Source organism: Acanthaster planci, linkage group LG02, assembly GCF_054643075.1.
Source record: "Acanthaster planci isolate LZ-2023a linkage group LG02, COTS_SCS, whole genome shotgun sequence".
NCBI classification, from domain to species: Eukaryota; Metazoa; Echinodermata; class Asteroidea; order Valvatida; family Acanthasteridae; genus Acanthaster; species Acanthaster planci.
The window spans coordinates 22936334-22951299 of NC_141778.1; the positions used below are offsets into that span (position 1 = coordinate 22936334).

Below are 14966 nucleotides of genomic sequence, written 5' to 3' on the forward strand. Positions count from 1 at the left end.
TGGCCAGTTATTGAAAAGATGAAAAACAATTTCCAGACATTTAATGCAAGTTAGAGACTTGTCAGTTGAAAAGTAAATCCATGGGAAAAGCTTGTCAAATGTTGTCGAACTAGCACTCAACAAGCGAAATAAGGTCATGATGACTGCCTTTTTTCTAAACTAAAACATGCATTTTTTTCATGTTTGTTTGGAAATATGCATTTGGGTTTTAAGTTACAGTGCATTTTAAAAGCCCCCCCACTTTGAATGCACGAAATAATTCGTAGACTCCTTTGCTGAGAAGTGTAATGAAAGTGATGTTCCGTCACGATCATAGATTGACCACGGATGAGATCAAGGGTGACATCATAAATCCACTATCAAAACGTTTCTGATAAGTTGCTTCAAAATGTGACATCTTTGAAACAGCAAGCTAAGTTAATGAAGTTCTTTTCCAAATCGTTCTTGGAAGTTGCTTCAAAAACATACTCCCAAAAAAGAAATTAAGAACTTTTTAAATTTAAATACGATGGAACTTAAAAAGTGCTTTTTGCCTTTTTTTTCAGTGTACTGTGCCAAATGCAACAACAAATAGATGCAGTGTTTTTTGTAGCTTAAGTTAGGATAAATTTGGTCCTTCAAAACCAAAATAAATCAGAAGGTGCAGTTTATTCCTTTTTTCTTAATAAAAACCAAATCGTAAAATCAAACTCAACAGTGAACTACACCTGATTTCCCAACGCAAATTGCACTAACATTGCACTAATTTGCAGGGGTAATTTGGCTTCAAAGGGTGACAAAGTGCAGCGGGAAAAAAAAACTGACTGTGGTAACTTCGACAACTGGCAGATTTTAGAGTTAACAAGTGAAAGTCACACACTCTGAGGGATTAAGTGAACAGGCTTTAAATCAGAAGACGTGTAAGTTGTTTCAGAAAAGGAAACTAAACGGAACTGTTTTTGGAACAAATGATCAAGACCATGATTCGGCTATGAACAACTGAAATATCAAATGGAAACAATTACGAGTTAGGTTGTGAGAACGTTGCTTTATTTGCTATCGTTGGAGTTGTGGAAATACATTACCATCTGCTGCGTGGAAAAGTCAACTGATTGTTGGAGTTGATAGGATTCTTACTTACGTTGCAGTCAACTTAGGCATTTAAGATCAGGAGAGTTTGTGTACATCAAGAACAACTGATTGCGAGTTAATGCAGTGGGCAACTCACTGGACCTGTTGGTGTCTGTGGGCGGGGAACACGTGGCCCACACCAGGGGGGACTTGTATGCGCTAGGGTGCTTTTTTTTTTTTGGTCACTCAAGTTCAAGTTCATTGCCAAGTTTAAGTTCAAGTTCAAAGTCAAGGTCAAGTTCAATAAAAAAAAGGAAAAATTCCTATCATTTGTTTCTTTTTTTATTCACAACTTGTTATTTAAACAACCTCTTAGACTCAAGACCTGTTATCAGACTACCTTACGAGGGCGCTACAGAAGAGATTTTCTCAAGTACAATTTTTTGAGGCTTTTTTTTTTCCTTAAAACTCTCCAAGCTTTCCCAACTTTACCATAAGCTTGCTTTCTTAGAGTTGGTGGGTCTAAACTATCTTAAACCTAACACAGGCCTGCTGCCCATTCCAACAAAAAATGCTGCACACAGGTTTTTTTTGTTTAAAAAGGAAACATTCTTCAAGCAATGTTTGAGATGGTTTTAAAAAGGCATTAAACTTTTAAAATACCATCAAGGAACATTGTTCATATGCTGAGAAAAGAAATGTTTCACTTTCAAAAATAACTCTTTTTGCAGCAAATATGAAATGGACAGCAGGCATATAATCCACACACAACACCAAACAACAAACGTCTTTTTTATTCAGTCACACTCAATACAGATCTAACACTAGCACATCACACAACTGTCACAAAACTTTGCTCAACTGATCATCTATTAAACTTCATATTGCTGTTTCATTAAATAACTTACAAAGTACTTCAACTGGCAGAAAATACCTTTTGGGGCTGATTTCAGATGGCTGGTAATACAGTCTTTTAGACAGAGGTACATGTAGGCTTTTAACGTTTAACTTCTAACTCACTAACTCATTCTTAGATAGGTGTCTTGCCTAAAGAGAACGTAGTGTATTAATGCCTCTCTTTACTTCACAAGAAAGCACTTGTAGCAAATACGATAAAGCTCAGTTGTAGAACAAAATTAATAAAAAACAAATTACATTTCAACACAAATTGTCAACACCACGCTCTAGATCAACTGTTTGTGTGATGTGCTAGTGTTGATCAAACTCGGAATACTTTTTTATACAAAGTAAATGTATGATGTTAAAGTCACTTAAAAACTAACATGAACCAGGCACATGTCCTTTCTTTCATTCTGTCTTTTCTAAACTTGATTCAAATTTTTTGTAGAGTCCAAAAGGTAAAAGAGACCAGGTAAAATCACCAAAGAGTGAATGCTCCTACTTTAGGCGTGTACTCTGCAACTCAACTTTTTGATCATTTTTACTTTGTTTCAATCACGAAGTAACATGTGCCTGGTTTCAAATTTTTTGCATGAAAAAGTATGGCAAATCCATGGCATTAACATTTACTTTTCTCAGAACTGATATGTAATGTACTAATAGTATCGACATTTTAGTTTAATCAACATTTGGTCATTTCAATTCTCGACGTAGCCCAAAACAGTCGAACCTGTTGACTGGTGACAAGTGATAATTGGAGACTTTCTACTGGCTGACAAAATTTTTATTATGAGGTGTTCTCTAGAGATGCAGTTGTCAAACATTAATCTATCTGTGATGAATGCAGTGCCATTTCAATGCCATGGATTTGCAGTTTTCTTAGATGTGTGCAGCCAGTCTTGACGATGAGAGATCCAAAGGGTTGACATCAACTTGAGACATCAGTGATGGGTTTGTCATCAGAAGCCCACACTGTCAGAAGATTGCCGAGGTGCTGTCAGTTGTCATTGTGACAAGTTAGCTTGAGGGGGAAAAAGAACGGAAACATATCAGGAAGAGTACATTACATTTGCTTCTTGGCAGGGTACAGGATTTTTTCAGGAGAGTTGAGCTAAGGAATGACTTGATTGGCCAGGCAGATTTAGCATTCTGGTATGGGGAGGAGCCCAATATGGATGTAACCTCCCTCCTGATATCGGACAGACAGTACCCTTTGACTGAGTGGGCAATGAAGAGGGAAAAACTGTTTGAGCAGTGTATGGCGGTTATCTCTGAGCATCCATTACGGATATGTGCATCCTTGAAAGGTTGGCCATTTCTGCACCATAGTCAAATTCATCAACACTGGATACAGATTTTTCTCACTGCTTTTTTTTACATTACGCTGTCATACAAAGTTTTGTGCATTATTTAATACAAAGGCTTCCAAGTGTTTTGTAACTATGAACCAGTTATATCCTGTACCCTGCCTTCACGATTTATCACTTCTCCATTTAAAAACTGTACCTATTGCAACGATATCCTTCCGAATGATGGCGATAAAAGGAAACTTTAACTATGAGCATTTTGCAGTTAACACAGGATAATTTCGATCCAGTTGGGGCAATGGATTTCCACTCAAACTTCTACAGCAGTGCAATATTTACCAGTGGGAAGTTGAAGAAAATGTTCTGCAGTGTTTGACAGAGTAAAGATTAGGAAATGAGCAGATATGAGGATACGCTGTATGCCTGAGGCAGATATACTGCATGTGGATAGATCCACAAATGAGAAAAGTGAAGATTGCAGTATGAGCTCTGTGAATACAAAACACAAATGCAGCCCCACCACCAGCTTTGGGCATCAAGGGGGGCTCAAGTACTGGCTGGGGGGGACATCATTAACCCCTCTTGCTGTAACCATCAAAACAGTCAAAAATTCCTTCCGCTTGATTTGAAATACACAGACACATGAGAAATTTAACTGGTTTTGACTGATAGGACAACTGTGTCATTGCATAGGAGGGTTAAGAACTTATGACTTTGATGATAACAGTTTTTGCTGATGGGAGTCCAGCTAATCACCGAGGGCCTAGAGAAACGACCCATGGCGTGAAGTACACACGACAGGTTTGCAGTGAAATGTATGATCTGTAGGCATCAGATGCCAGAAAGAAATAGTATCCAACAAGCCTCTCCCTTCCCAGCCAATGAGGAAGTAATCATATTCAATGAGCAGGAGATATGTACACGAGGTTAATGTGCTCACAACGGGTTGGTTCACTGTCAGCGAATTCTAACCTGCAGTATAAATGTGACATTGAAAGGAGAAACAGTTGCAAGGCTTATTATTTGCATTTTTTTTTAATCCTAAGATTCTTTTCAAAGTAATGTAGGAGAGCAATGAGCATGAGTAACTCAACTTTGAAGCACTGATTTCTGGACATGAGTTGCAGTAGTTGCCATACATTACTTGTTTCTCTGCTACGCATTTAAATCAAAGCTGGCAAGAACAATTCAAGAACATTTGCATCAAGAAAGCAAATGAACATCGACAACTTCTTTCTACTGCCATGTGAACACTGTGTGTGAACGTTAAACCAAAAAACCTTTCCATACCATGTTACTTTGTTCAGTCAAACCTAATATCAATTACATGTCACAAACATTAAGAAATTACCCCTTTTTGATAAATTTCCAGTTCCATCAAATATTGCAAGAACATACCACAAATTTCAAGTCACAAGGAAACAACTGTGCAACATCTACGGAAGCTTTCAGTCCCCTTCAATTTCATAAAGATTTTTGAGAACATAACTCTCTCTGAGGTCTTTGCATGAAATTAAAGCACCTAATTCATACCATATATTAAAGAAAAAAAATGAATGAAATGCAGCCGCTAAATACACTGACTGTAGCGAGATACACATACAGGTACACTGTATCTGCCAGTCAGGTCTGGTTCCCAACTGACACCCTGATGTGAGGCCATTCCAGAGATCCAGTGCATTCTGTGTAAGTGTGTGGAGCTTTCAGTATTTGTCATTTACTGCTCAGCTCGGTTTCTTTTGGATGAACAACATTTTCCTGTAAGCCTTTGAAAATGAAACCATATCTTCTTGTCAGTCACCACTGCAGTCTCCTCTGTGACCAGGCTCTGCACAAATTGTCCATTTCCCACCAGCAACTGTTGAACTGTTGCAAGTTTCCACTTGCCACTCGATGGAGGGATGTCATAATCACATTTCCCTGCTACTGGCTGAGAGGACATTGCGATGAACTGCTCCACTATGAGAAGGCAAACTTTGGTTACACCTGTCACAGTTGCTGTTTGCTGCTGAATGGAGAGACATCACTGTGATCAACTGTCACAAGTCTCCATCTGCTACTTGGTGGAGTGACATTGAGGAATTGTCCTTGGTCTCCATCTGCTAGTGCAGAGACATCATGGTGATGAACTGTCAAATATCTCTATTTGCTACCAAGAGATGACACGATGAGGGTGTGACAAGACTTTGCTACTGGGTGGAGAGACGTGAAGTGTGAAATTTCCATGTTGTTTTTAACGGATAGAGACACAGATGCCCAAATTGCCCAATATGCAAGAAGTAGCACTGAAGATGGCAGATGTGAGAGTCAGCATTCAGCCTACATTCTATGGCCATCGCCACAGGAAGATAAGTCCTCTATACCAACTCTTCATTACTGATGTACTCAAACATCCCAGTGCTGGAATAGGCTTAGGTGCACGCATCTGTGCCGAGTTTTTCCTCGTGATTCTATGAAGACTTGGGCTTATAAAGGACGACTGCAATGGCCCTCCAAGCAATTGTCCCCTCATGTCACCCATTTGGAGCAGAGGAAATGATCCATGTAAGGCGTAAAACTATTCTCCACCCATCATGTCCAATCTTGCTTCAATATTTTTGAACTTTTGTGGACAGTCCACATCTTGTAAGGAAGCTGCTCTCTCCAACACTGATGTCTGTGTGGAAAGTGCCCTCAGCATCACAGTAGTGGGCCATCACCACTTGCCAAGATCACACTGCCTGACAGAATCAGACTTCCACAAATATGGTTTCCTTTTCTAGGCTTACAGGTTTTACATGTAGAGAAAAAATAATAAAATGTCATGACTATGAGGGAGCATAACCAATTTCCTGTAGAGGAAGGTATAAGCATCTTGGCTTCTCTTCCAACTACAGTAGGAAATATTGTAAAAACAGATCCAAGTAGAAAACTACAATCAACTTCGATCATAACTCTTTGTTATTAAATTCTTATGAAAGTACTGGAAGAATTGTCAGTAATTATTACTTATGGAGGATCTAACATAATAAGTATAAATGAAATTGAAAAGTTACCAAGCGATAAAATCATTTGTCTAAACCCCTTGAAATTTCACCTTTGAATTTGAATTACCTCATTTTGAATTTGTGCTTTGCTATTTTTAATCTGTATTTTGGCTCTTTTTGGTTTTTACGCTAATGCAAATTTCTTCATTGATGACCAAAACTGTGATATCATCTCGGGCACTGAACCTCAAGGTAACATTGATTTGCGTGCGCACAAAACTGTTGTAATTTCACTCTCGTACATTTCTGTTTCTTTGAAATGGCTTTAAAAGAGAAGATTTTGGGTTCCAAATTTGAACACGAAGGCATGTAAAACTAAACAGTGTCTTACTTGATTTACATCACAGTAACAGAGCAATCGCTTGTCTGGAAAAGCTTGGACAATTTCTTTTGTTTACTGAAATGCACCAAAGGATATGAAAAGTTTTTATAAGCTGAGAACGAGTACGAACAAGCACAAAAAGTAAGTCTCGATAAAAATTAATTGCATGGATCCTTTACTGCAGGTACAGTACTTTTCCAGCAATATAAAAAGACAACTCTGATTAACTTCTATTTTTCAGGCAGAGTAAAACGTTGAAAAAGATATATAAACAAGATTAGGTTATTTTACTCATTCAAAATAGGACAGGAAATATTACATGTACAGTATCATGCTGGAAACATTAACGATAACCGTCCTGAAACCTCCAATTATTGAAAGATTAAAGACCGTTGGGGTTAAAAATAAAAAACATAAATTGGCATTAAGAAAAATAAGGAAGAGATTGTTGGCAATGTGCAATTTGTTGAAATACTTTTGTGTCTTAACCCTAACCTTCCCCAACCACACAGAATTAAACAGTAGTAAAGTGTTTAATTAGGTGGGGATAGGTCTGGTAGGCCCAAAACAGCTGGCTTTTGCATTGGGTTTGGCATACCTCACAAAAACAAAGTCCAACAGCCTCTGTGCACAAAGTCCCATACGGGTGTTTAACTTTGTGTGAATGGGAAGGTTAGGGCCAGCAACCCTTGGGGGGTTAGGGTTAAGTTTGTTTTTGTACAAAGGATTCAAAACCAAAAGGACACCAAGTCTACACATGTACAACAGGAATATACACAAACAGTGGAACGCCACTATAACGAACAAGACGGGGTTCCAGGCTAAATGTTCGGTGCAGCGGTCGTTCCGTATCGCGAATTTAACTGCCAAACGTTTTGTTGCCATGTTGAATACTGCCCTCTCTTGTCTAACCGAAATGCACCCTCTTGTGATACCTTGGTTCGCTGTTTTCGTGATGTTTTGTCGTTGCATTCAAGTTTAAGGTTTCTAGAAATGTATCTGTTAACTATTTTTGTTTTTATGTAAACTTGAGTCAAAAAATTGATATCAAGTTTATCCTAAAAGTCGATTGATTTGTGTATCAATGGCACCGTCTTTAGACTATTGTTAGTGCAATGCCACAGTGCGCGTGCCGTTTTCTTCCGCACCCGATCATGCGGAGTCGCAAAACCAGTGTCCATTCAATACCGTTGGCAACTTGTGGCTTTCCCTTTTAATCCTTAGGGAAATAATGGCCACTTGTCACTTTCCAACATAAAAATACCGACTGTTTTATCGTGTTAACGTTCGAGAATTACAAACGGCAACTGGATAGTGTTTGGCAGGTTCTGTGCACAAATTATTGGGAGTCAAGGACGATGTTTGGTACAGCCGAATACTCGGTATAGCGGTGTTCGGTATAGCGGCGTTCCACTGTATTTTCATTTGAACTACATGTATCACTTTTAATTGGACACTCATTTCAAAATGTACCAAAATCTGGCACACCTAGAAGTGCACCAGTAAACTCAAGTTCCATAACACAGCATGTATGGTGTCTTGCCATCCATCTCATTGCCTTGAAGAATTCACTTTTAAGTTAAGTCGCAGGAATCAGATTTTGCAATACTGCCTCCCTTCTCCCCCTCCCCCCAAATATGACCATGAACTTTTCCAAATCAGTATTTCGTGTCCAGAATTTTGTAAAAATCTCGGCAGTCTCCAGCTATTTAACCTGAAACATCCATGTGATATATTTATTTAAATGCGATACATTACACATGTGACATTTTCCAATGAAACCAGGACAAGTTACTGTTGAACACAAAACAGTGCTTTCAAATTTAAAAGTTGGTTGGCTTTTAAGTGGCACAAAAATATTTAAGCAAAGAAAAAAAAAAACAAGAATGAACAAACATGAATCTCATTCATTCTTTAACACGGTGTCTGTGACCTAAACAGTCTAATCAGTCCAAATTTCATTTGAACATGTCACATACTTGTGACCATAAAGACTGAACAAAGTAACATCAACTTTATGCAAAGCACATAAGAAAACAACCCCTCCAAATGGAAGGAGGTCATTGGAATAGGGGAAAGTTTTGGCTTTTTGAAGAAACATTTTCCTTTGTTAAGGTGATACAAAAAGTAATCTACAGAGGACACATGGCAGTAACAGAAATCTACAGATTAACCCAACTGTTCATGCTTTGTTAAATGGGAACATGAGTATAGCAAGTAAACACAACAAACCAGTGCTTGAAAAAATAAGTTACATTTGAAGATGCAAGTTTCTTCTGCAGTTTATGTACTTCATTTTTACAGAACATAACAGAGAAACAAGTTTTGATTTCTTGAGCAGTTGTTTCAGTCAGTGCAAGAATTTCACAATATCCAACGATCGCAATGATTGTGTTTCCAGTGGAAAATTCAGCAGAATAATTCAGCAAGATCAGTATTCTGCAGGGCGAATAAATTAAATTTATCGAACTAAGTTTGTATTCTATATCACCACTATTTTGTGTTTATATTAATTGACAATTGCGCTACAACCCTGATGCGCTGATGTGAGCACATCAATTTATCAAACTTTCCAAACATTTCTTACAAATGACCAATTCCATTGTGCACATTTTCTCACTGTTCTCTTTTTTTTTTAACAGAGCCGTGAAATACAAAGAAGGGAAAAATGAAATCTTCAAAGGAAAGGAATTGCGAGAGAAAAGCATAATTGAAAGGTTTGATCCACGTAGTTTAGACGGTGAAATGAGTGACTGTCCCTAGCTGCCAAACACCATGAAAGCACTGCAATTTTCTCAATGCTACAAGGATTTCCAATATTATTTTACACTGTCTCAATTATAGCCATTGAGAGATGTATTACGCCTTCAACAAACACAGGCACTTTTGGCTGTTTGGGCGATTCAATCTTACCAGAAGAATGAAGCACGGTGCTCAATATTTAGAAAAAATATGCAGGCTTCTAGAGCCAGACTTACTAAAAGATTTGTGACAGCCCCGACTGGATCTCATTACCGGTGGTACATGTACATATTGTGCACACTTTTTACCTCAAAGTGTTGAAGGGAAACTCATTGGACAAGTTTTTGAATTCACACTAAGAATAGTCAGATTTTACATGCGGCAAATTTCTAGTGATTCTTCAGTCTTCAAAAGACAATGGTTCTACATGTATGTGCCAATCAATGGTTTTATCAGTTTCCCAACTTTTTCAAACGATTGACGTGATAGCTGAAAATGAGAATTTCATACGATTTCAGAGTCTTGTTCAACCCAGAAGAAATCCATGGGCCTGACCCCCAAATTCCTTCCTTGAAGTATTTGCAAGTTCCAAATCAAGATACTTTTCTTGAACCAAAGGAATGAAAAACTTGTTCTATTTTTTCCATTCCTTATTCATGATCCCTGGTATCCTGTTTACTGCTCTTACCCAGGCTCCCCCGGATGAAGCCCCCAAGTTCCAAATCATTTGAAATCTTCAAAGATGAGCATACCCAGCTCCATCCAAACTAAGCATGCCTTACTGATGACTGTGAAGGACTGCACTATTCATTATGTTTCACAGTAAAGTAGACCCCCAACTAAATGTTACAAACATTGTATAAATGTTGCAGAGGTCAGGGAGCCCAATGTTTTGATGCCTTGATCCAATCAAAACTCTTCTTATTGTTAAGAACAATCTTTTGACAATTTCTGTCAAAATGTGAATATTGAAGTATCTGCTATACATGTAGTTCAGGTTCTTTGAATTGATGAGATGTCAGGTTTGATTTCCATGCTATATTCGTCTGAAATTGAGTTATCCACTTGTTGATACTTATTTTTCTACCTGACATGAAACACATGTAATTTTTGGACGAAATGTTCATAGATTTCAGCATGCTCTGTTCAGTTTGGATGGAGTGGGTTACACTGATTGGAAGGAACTCACCCAATGATGCCCCTATCCAGACTACATGGGAATGCAGCAGGTGTCAGGTTGTCTGGTGTTGCTCCAAATGGCAGTGTTCAAGCATGTCTCACCACCTGTGAAGAGAATTCCAATCAGAGATAATTTTAATCATAAACAAACCTTTGGAAATGTATTTTTCTATTCTCTGTTACCTTTTTGTTGGTTCCTTACAAAATCTGTGGGAAGCCACATGTAAGATTTTTTACAAGTATTTTGTGACAAAATTTGAAACATTTAAAGGGCTGCATTTTCACTCTTTGCAAACTATGCATTTGTAATGACTGACAGGCACAATATGCTGAAATTACTTCCAAAGAGGTGTTCAAGCACCATACTGGTAAATCAGAAAGGCCTCAAAATAAGAGTTTCACATATGGTCTATGGTAATCATTTACTTTCCCTTGCAGTAGTCAAATTTAGCAGTGAAAATATTAGAGCATTTACTCAGAAAACACACTTGGAATTTTTCAGGCTAGTCTCATAGAATTTGTGCACAGGGTGTCAAGTGATGTGTGTGTGCGGGTACAGCACTATTTCCAGCCTCCGAGATTGTGCTAAAGCATTAACGGAAGTGTGCAGCCACATTGACAAGTTTCATAAAATCTGAGGATATCTATACTCATTATGTAGATTCAAGCAAAGAAATTGAAGGATGAACGCTTACCTGATGGGGGACCTTGATTGAAGCTCTCTGTCAACCTTCACAAAATCCCCTGTCTGTCAGCCAGATTGTCAAAATCTGCATGGGAAGATACTGGTTGAAGAAAGTGACAATAACATCTCACTGGAAAGACATCTTGATCAAGGGAGACTGAAGAAGAGCTTCACTCATAAAATGCACTGCAAAAACATGGCTTCCTTTTTAGCATTACTGTACACATATGGATATAGTGCACACTGTACATGTACATGGCCAGTGTACTACATGCATTGCACTGCACTGCACTGTGCCACTGACTCCACATTCTGGCCTATTGTTCTGGTCTCATGTATGCAAGATTGCCACACATTGAATGCCTTAACAAAAGAAATGGCCCTCTGCTTGAGAGGCAAGACCAATCAGAATGCAGGAGTCTTTCATGCACCAATCAGGTTTTTTCTACTACCCTGAATTTACGATAAGAATTTCAATAAATTTAATACCCATGGCATGAATAATAACTTTCCCCGTGTTAAAAAAGCTAAAGACTGTTCTAAGAACAAGCAAAGCTTGATTTATTATTTTTTTCTAAATAATAAATTTCTTTCAACAAATCACGCAGAACTGCTTACATGTAGATTTGGCATGGACAGGAAATGTATTATGTGCAATTTCTAAGGATAATCTTCACCTAATTGAACATACTTATGAGGTCAGATATGTTTGAAGGTATTTAAGCATGAAGGCCACCAGGAGACATATTGGTGAGGTACGTGTACATGTACTGGCCATAGAAACATACTATTAAAAGACTTCAAACTTAGCAAAATTGATTTCTATCGCCAACATAAACCTAAAACCATAAAAAAACACCCCAACCCTCCCAAATCTTGGAGAAGTTAGTATGCCGATTTGCATTTATTCAGTCATGAGACGGCTAGTGTGTCTTAGCTTTAGTTGACAGTGTCAAGTTGCTTGACCCAAACATTGGAGAATGGTTGAAAAGAGAAGAAAGGAAAAGAAAGAACAGAGGCTTAAAAAGGGGATGGAATTGCTTATGTAAAAGAAGGAAAAACAAAAGGGGATTTTACATTTCTGAATGCTTTAAGTTTTACAGAAATCAAAGCTTACTGGGTATTATTAATTAATACCCAGGAAGCATCCTCTCACCCCCCTCCACTCCGGCACCCTTCTCCCCCAGCCCCATCCCTGTAACCCCCGTCTCCTTAGTTGAAGTGACCGATACTGACTCTCCCGTTACGGATGACTCTCAGACCTTGTCTGACGGAGGACATATGCCTGCCACTCTTCCTACTCATTCTGGTCCCCTCAACAGCTCACAACTCATCAGTTGCTCTCCGCAGGCAAATCACAAAGAAACCCCAAAGCAATTTCCGTAAGTTCACCAAAGACACTTCAGGACTGATTCGTCAACTGAGACCACTAGTAAATAACCCCATCATACAGAATAATCTCCAACATAGAATTCGCAAACTAATCAAAAAATTGGAATCTTAATCCTCTTTAGATAAATATGTTCACAACGCATACTCTTTTTGTCTTTTTGATGGCACTATCAATAATTACCCTCAATACTGCAGGCTGCCATCAAACTACCCGAAATATGGCTTCCCACCAATACTTCTCAAATCTGCCCCAGAAATTTGATGTTATCCTTTTACAGGAAACTTATGCCCTCAATGAATAATGTTTGTGTTGGAAAAATTGGTCAAATTACACTCCTGTTTGTGCACCCAGAGCTGCACCTGGCTCTGGGGTCACCGTTTTAATTCGTAGCAGTGTTGATGTTGTAGCTTCCAGTGTTGTTGTGACAGGTAACCTTCTTTTCACTCAGATTAAATATCAAAACACAGTGTATAATATATATAATTTTGTTGTTCCTCAAACTGACAACATGGCCATTGACGAGTTCGAAAAATTTTGTACTCATTTGGATAGTTTTTCTAGTGATGACATTATAAATATCGTCCGAGGTGATTTTAATTGCACTTGCTCATGGATCATGCTAACAGGCCGACAAAGCACTGTCCCCGTGTCTCCATGGCTCTCAAAAATGTACTTATTCATTGTAATCTCTGTGATGTCTGGCGTAGACTAAATCCCACCACTAAACAGTACACCTGGATGTGTAAAAACCCTTTTGATCCAGATAGAGTATCCCAAGTCAGGCTTGACCGCTTTTATGTTCCAAATAATTTAATTGCGGCCACTCCGTCGTGTCGCATTGTTCCTTGCTCCTTGTCCGATCACTCTGCCACTCACACATTAAACTTCCATCGCCTCATCACAGGGGCAGTGCTTATTGGCATTTCAACAATTCTCTTATTGAGGATCCAAATTACCGTGAGATATTGAGTCTTTTCCGGAGCAACTGGCAGTTGGAAAAGGAACAAATGAGTGACTTCTGTAAGTGGTGGGATCTCGGCAAGGCTCAAATCAAAACTCTAACGCAAAAATACAGCGGTAGACTCGCCGCTGAAAAGCGCGCAACCTTTTCACACTTGAATTCTATCATCGAAAAACTTCAATCTGCGCCAGAACTCACGCCGGAAATTCAGAACGTCCTTAAGGACCAGCGTAATGAATTAAACGTTTTCCTCAAAAATCAAGCACAGGGCGCCCTCGTCCGTTCTCGTTTTCAACACTTTAATGAGACTGATTCCAGTTCTGCTTATTTTTTCAACCTTGAAAAATCTCATTCCCTGTCTAAAACTCTCTGCAGCGTTCGTCTTGAAGATGGCAGTATCACTGACGAACCCGACAAAATAAAGTCTCACTGCCGTTCCTTTTACGCTGACCTTTACAGACGTGTTTCTACGGACGAAGGTGCCCTCGATGTTCTCTTGTCTGATCTGCCTCGGCTTGACACTCTGGATGCCGAAGATTTAGATGCGCCCCTGTGCATTGAAGAATTGGATTGTGCCGTCAAACAGCTGAGTAAAAATAAACCGCCCAGTTTTGACGGCCTCACTTCGGAGTTTTTTCCCTCCTTCTGGCCGCTCTTCAAATGATTATCTCGACGTCTTAAATTTTGCCATCTCCTCTGGTTCCCTCCCCCGTTCGTTTCTCAAAGCAGTGATCACCCTCATCCCCAAAAAGGGTGACCTCACTGAGATTTCGAACTGGAGGCCGGTTTTGCTACTGAACACTGATTATAAAATTTTTACTAAGCTGCTTGCCAACAGATTGAAACTATATATTGGCAATGTGATTCATTTGGATCAGTCCTATTGTGTTCCCGGTCGTTCGATTTACGATAACTTAAATCTAATTTGCGATGTTATTAATCATTGCAATTCTAACAATCTTCCTTTGGGCGTGGTCAATCTTGATCAACGCAAAGCCTTTGACAATGTGGATCACGCCTATCTATTTAATGTCTTGAGTGCCATGGGATTCGGGAAAAGTTTTTCTCGTTATCTTCGCCTTTTGTACAGCAGTGCCGAGAGTCACAATCAAAGTCTGCGGGTCCCTGACTGCCCCCTTTCCTTTTCAGAAAGGGATTCGTCAGGGCTGCCCGCTCTCGGGGCTGCTGTATACCCTGGCTATCGAACCTTTTCTTCACGCTCTCCGTAAAAACCTTCCCGGACAGAGTTTCCTGCTCCCCAATTCTAAAGACTATTATCTGTCTCGGCCTACGCGGATGACATCACTGTTTTTATCACCTCCGACGCAGGCTTTGAAACTATTGAAAGGGTGTATGATCTTTTCAGTAACTGTAGTAGTGCTAGGTTAAATTGTGACAAAA

At 39.0% G+C, this 14966-nt stretch overlaps 1 long non-coding RNA gene across 1 annotated transcript; it reads right to left on the reverse strand.

Annotated features, from left to right (window-relative positions):
- On the reverse strand, window positions 1-12394 carry LOC147800030 (uncharacterized). The gene is made up of 3 exons (XR_015424589.1): window positions 11222-12394; window positions 10537-10631; window positions 1-2971 (listed from the first exon to the last, which is right to left on the reverse strand). It is a non-coding gene; the product is annotated as an uncharacterized LOC147800030 (long non-coding RNA).
- Window positions 12395-14966: the final 2572 nt, after the last annotated feature.